Source organism: Euphorbia lathyris, chromosome 2 (genome assembly GCF_963576675.1).
Source record: "Euphorbia lathyris chromosome 2, ddEupLath1.1, whole genome shotgun sequence".
Lineage (NCBI taxonomy): Eukaryota > Viridiplantae > Streptophyta > Magnoliopsida > Malpighiales > Euphorbiaceae > Euphorbia > Euphorbia lathyris.
Genome location: NC_088911.1, coordinates 2103600 through 2109454, shown reverse-complemented (window position 1 = coordinate 2109454; position 5855 = coordinate 2103600). Strand labels below are relative to the sequence as shown.

The 5855-nt window shown below is 35.5% G+C and overlaps 1 non-coding gene across 1 annotated transcript; it reads right to left on the bottom strand.

Moving 5' to 3' along the window:
- Positions 1-1909: 1909 nt before the first annotated feature.
- LOC136221069 (small nucleolar RNA R71) lies at positions 1910-2016 on the bottom strand. Its single transcript, XR_010684860.1, has one exon. It is a non-coding gene; the product is annotated as a small nucleolar RNA R71 (small nucleolar RNA).
- Positions 2017-5855: the final 3839 nt, after the last annotated feature.

Sequence of the window (5855 nt, the reverse complement as noted above, 5' to 3'; positions counted from 1 at the left end):
CCGAAAAAGCTCTGTGCCGCGACCGCGTCCTTCAGTCTTTTTTCCCTTCGTTCGAAGTACAATTGTTGCTCCCCCATTCTCGGTAGAGAATTTAATAATTCTCGGTACGAGCAGGAGATTTTAGAAGCCTGTTACACACTTTCGTTTTCGACGGAACGCGATCGTTCAGGTGGATAAAGACGTCCTTTTGCAGCGGACACGATCCTTCACAACGGACACGACACTTCGATCAAGACTCTTCAACATCTATAAATAAAGAGTTGATGGAGAGTTGAAATGAATAGAAATAGAAAGATATATGTGTAGAAGAAAGAGGTTAGTGTAGAATTTATGCAGAAATTCCGAATCAAGTGATTCAGAAGTTAGATTTCGATTCTGTTCAAAAGCAATATGATGTACACACATTGTTTATTCAATAATAACAAATTCAGTAGCGTTTAGACATTGTTCCAGTTTAGTTTACATTTTGGTAGTGGACCGACCCAGTCTCTATTACGAAGATTCAGCGAGAAGATTGAGTAGAGGATTCGCCCCTGAGCCTGACAAACTCTAACGAAACCCAAGGAAAGGATTGACAACCCGTTCACTTGCACGCCGTCGAAGAATTCAATGCTCCATGTTCTCTGTAAACTTGTATCAATTTATATTTCATCTAATAAAGTCTGTTCTATTCGATAGATTTTTATGCAGCACTTATGGTAACCAATCCACTAAAGTGACTGCTGGTGTTTTCATTAAAATGTATTTAATCCAAAATCTTTATAAGGAAACTTTGTTGAACACTTAGGCAAATTATTATCTCGAAAGAGTTTTAATTTGATTAAGGGCAATTTATCCCGAAAGGGTTTTGTCATGTTCAAAGCCAATTAATTAGAGGTTCCGTCATTTATTTCATCTTTATAATTCGTACAAAGTTTAAAGTTGTTTTCTTTGCTTAATGCAAACAAATATACTTGTTTACTTTTCTAAACTACTAAAACGTTCCTGTTTTGCGAATTCATTCTTAAATCAGATATTTTCTAACATCTTCATATTCTAATCTAATTCTTATTCTAGCAATTTCTAAACCAAAACCGATTAAACGATTTTCCCATATTATAAACCTTAAAGTAATTTTAACCGATTATAAATAAGTTTTGTTAAAAAAACGTTCCCTGTGGGATCGATATCTTTTATTACTACAAGCGTATACCGTGCACTTGCGGAAATCGCTCAACAAGTTTTGGGCGCCGTTGCCGGGGAACGCCAAAATTTTTGACAAAATTTTAAATTTTTCGTGTTTTATTACGAATCTAGGTTTATTCATACTTATTCAAACTTTTTTTATTTTTAATTACTAACATATTTATTTTTCAAAATTCTGTTTTATAGGTAGTTTCTGTTCGTGCGAAATTTCAAGTTCATGCGCAGTTCTCGAAGTTTGGGCACATCACCAGATCCTATTGACCTAGAAATTGAAAGAACTCTTAAAAAGAACAAGAGAGAAAAGAAAAAGAAAAACAAAACCCCAATAAAAACTAAAATTACCGAGCCAGAAGTTATGGCCACACTTATGGATTACGCTAGGCCAGGAGTGGCCGGTGTAACAAACAGTATAGTTAGACCCCAAATTAATGCAAACCAATTTGAAATTAAGCCTGCATTGCTTAATATGTTGCAAAATAATGTAACGTTTTACGGGTTACCTAACGAAAATCCTAATACCCATTTGACAAATTTCTTAGAAATTTGTGACACTTTTAAAATACCAAATGTGACTGCAGAAGCAATCAATCTTCGCCTTTTTCCTTTTACTTTGAAGGATTGAGCCAAAGAATGGTTAACTTCTATGCCAGCCGCATCAATTGAGACTTGGGAGCAATTAGCCCAAGCATTTTTATCAAAAAAATTTCCTTTAGCAAAAACCGCAAGAGTCATTAAAGAGTTAACATCTTTTTCTCAAAATGATAATGAAACTCTTTATGAGGCTTGGGAACGTTTTAAAGAACTTCAACGTTTATGCCCACACCACCAATTGCCCGCTGAACTTTTAATGCAAACATTTTATAATGGACTAAATCCTACAACTAGAGGTTCATTGGACGCTATGTCTGGAGGGTTATTCATAAAGAAAACATCTGCCCAAGCAAGAGAACTTTTGGAGGAAATGGCAATCAACAGCAGTATGTGGCCCGCGGAACATGGACACATACCAGTAGCGAAACCATCATCCTCAACAACATCATCAGTTAAAGGTATAGTGAATCTTGATCCAGTAGCGATGTTGCAAGCCCAATTTTCTGCCCTGTCGCACAAAATTGATAGGTTTATGGCACCGTGTGATCTTAATGGTCAACCAATCCAAACAGATGTGGATTACGAAGGTATGAGTGAGATTGAACAGGTAAATTTTGTCCAAGGGCAAAACCAAACTAATAACCCTTATTCCAATACATATAATCCTGGATGGAGAAATCATCCTAACTTTAACTGGAGAGATAATAATAACAATAATGTTAATGCTAATCAAAATCGTACTACTAATTATCAAAATCAATCAAGAGATACGATTAGCACTTTATCTTCTAAAATCGACAAATTCATTGATGCGGTGAGCGGAAAAATAAGTAATCACGACGATGGTTTTAAACGGATCGAGAATAAATTCGATCAGCTTCCAATCATCTAGCATCCATAATTTGGAGATTCAAATTGGACAACTCGCTAAATCAATTCCATCCCGCAAAGAGGGAAGTCTTCCAAGCCATACGGAAGAAAATCCGAAAGAGCATGTTAAGGCTATCACTCTTCGTTCAGGGAAAAATTACTTAGGCCCGGAAATGCCCGGAAATTCGACTTTACCTGGAACTGATTTACCAAAGCCCAAAGAAGATACATTAAAACAAAAAGATGCACCAATTGACTCTAGTACAAAAACTTTTGTACCCAAACCACATTTTCCACACAAAGTCCGCAACAAGGACTATGATAAACAACTTTTAACATTTTTAGACAAACTTAAGAATTTGCATATTAATTTAACGTTTATGGATGCAATTACGCAAATTCCCAATTATGGTAAATTCCTCAAAGATTTAATTTCAAAGAAAATCAGTTGGGAAGGAATTTCATCCATTTCACTAACTGAAGATTGTAGTTCGATAGTGTCAAGCAATTTGCCCACGAAACTCAAAGATCCCGGATGTTTTACCATTCCGTATAAATTAGGAGATATAGAATTCCCAAGTTGTCTTTGTGATTTAGAAGCAAGCATTAACTTGATGCCATTATCTATTTTTAATAAGTTAGGCTTAGAAGAAGACATCAAACATACCAATATGGTTTTGCAATTAGCGGATCAAACCACTAAAAGACCATACGGTATAATTGAGGATGTTTTAGTTAAAGTTGAGAAATTTATTTTTCCTACCAATTTCGTTATTTTAGATTTTGCATATGACGTAAACTGTCCGCTAATCTTTGGTAGACCGTTCATGAACACGGGACGTGCTCTAGTTGATGTGTCGGAAGGGAAAGTAGTTTTACGAATAAGAGATGATAAGATTGAGTTTGATATGAGCCAGGCGATGAAATATCCTATGGAAGATTTCGCTTGTATGAAACTTGATTTAATTGAAGAATGTGTAAATGACATTGTTCAAAAACAAGAAATAATAGAACCTATAATGAGTGAGGAACTAGAAGATAAGGACCCAGAACTTTTGATTCGAGAAGATGGACCAGTTCCGCCTTCAATTGTAGTTCCACCTAAATTAGAACTGAAGGAATTACCAGGTCATTTGAGGTACGCTTTCTTAGGCGAAGGCGATTCTCTACCTATAATTATCTCTAACAAGTTGACACAAGTTCAAGAAGAAAAATTGAAAGAAGTTGTTAGAAGTAGGATAGGAAGTATGGGTTGGAAAATTTCTGACTTAAAAGGTATTAATCCAAGTATTGTAATGCATAGAATTCATTTAGAAGAAGATAAGCCACCTAAAGCGGATAGGCAAAGACGCCTAAATCCGAACATGAAAGAAGTAGTAAAAAATGAGATTACTAAACTTCTGGACAATGGAATCATCTACCCTATCTCGGATAGTGAATGGGTTAGTCCAATCCATTGTGTACCTAAAAAGGGAGGCATAACAGTTGTAAGGAATGAAGAAGGTGAATTAATACCCACACGAACCACCACTGGTTGGAGGGTTTGTATAGATTATAGAAATTTAAATAAAGCAATTAAGAAAGATCATTTTCCTCTTCCTTTCATTGATCAAATGATCGAAAGGATAGCTGGTCATGCTTTCTACTGTTTTCTTGATGGTTACTCCGGATTTTTTCAAATATACATTTACCCGGATGACCAAGATAAAACAACCTTCACATGTCCTTACGGAACATTTGCATATAGAAGAATGACATTTGGTCTATGTAACGCACCTGCAACGGTTCAACGTTGTATGACTGCGATTTTTAATGATTTCGTTAAAGATATTATGAAAGTTTTTATGGACGATTTTTCAGTTTATGGAGATTCTTTTGATTCGTGCCTAGAAAATTTGGATAAAGTTTTGTCTAGGTGTGAAGAAACAAATTTGGTATTAAACTGGGAAAAATGTCATTTCATGGTTGACGAAGGAATTGTTTTAGGTCACAAAATATCTGAAAAAGGATTAAAAGTAGATAGAGCAAAAACCTCAGTAATAGAGAATTTACCCCCTCCAACTTCTGTTAAGGGAGTAAGATCATTCTTAAGACATGCTGGTTTTTACAGAAGATTTATTAAAAAAATTTCTATAATTTCCAAACCACTTACTAATTTACTCATGAAAGATTCCACCTTTGATTTTAATGAAGAATGCGTTAAAGCGTTCGAAACATTAAAAACAGCTTTAGTCAGTGCACCTGTTATTGCTAAACCCGGTTGGGATTTACCATTTGAAATTATCTGTGATGCAAGTGATTTAGCTGTCGGATGTGTTTTAGGTCAAAGGAAAGATAAGAAACTTCATGTCATTTATTATGCAAGTCACACACTGTCTGGTGCACAATTAAACTACACCACAACAGAAAAAGAAATGTTAGCCGTAGTTTTTGCATGTGACAAGTTTAGGTCATACTTATTAGGTTCAAAAGTTATTATTTACACTGATCATGCAGCATTAAGATATCTATTTGCTAAAAAGGATGCAAAACCACGTCTAATTAGATGGGTTTTATTGTTGCAAGAATTTGATATAGAAATAAAAGACAAAAAGGGAGTTGAAAACCTTATCGCCGATCATCTATCGAGACTTTAAGATGAAAACGGTCCTATAGGTGAAACTACCGGTATACGAGATGATTTCCCTGATGAACACCTCTATCAAATAAAAAGTGCCATGTCACCTTGGTATGCAGATATTGCTAATTATCTTGCAGCCAATATTGTTCCGGAAGGATTAGATTTCCAGCAAAAGAAGAAATTTTTCTTCGATATTAAACAATATTTTTGGGAAGATCCTTTTCTGTTCAAGACTTGTGGTGACGGGATAATTAGGAGATGCGTTGGTGAAAATGAATACGAATCCATAATGTCGGAATGCCATTCTAGCTCTTATGGAGGACATAATGGAGTTAACAAGACAGCTGCTAGAATATTTGAAAGCGGTTTCTTTTGGCCTACGATGTTTAAGGATGTCCGTTCATTTATTACTCGTTGTGATAAGTGCCAGAGAACAGGAAATCTAGGAAGGAAAGATGAGATGCCCCTCACAACCATATTAGAAGTTGAAGTCTTCGATATGTGGGGAATAGATTTCATGGGACCTTTTCCCCCTTCCAATGGTAAAACTTACATATTAGTTGCCATCGATTATGTTTCGAAGTGGGTT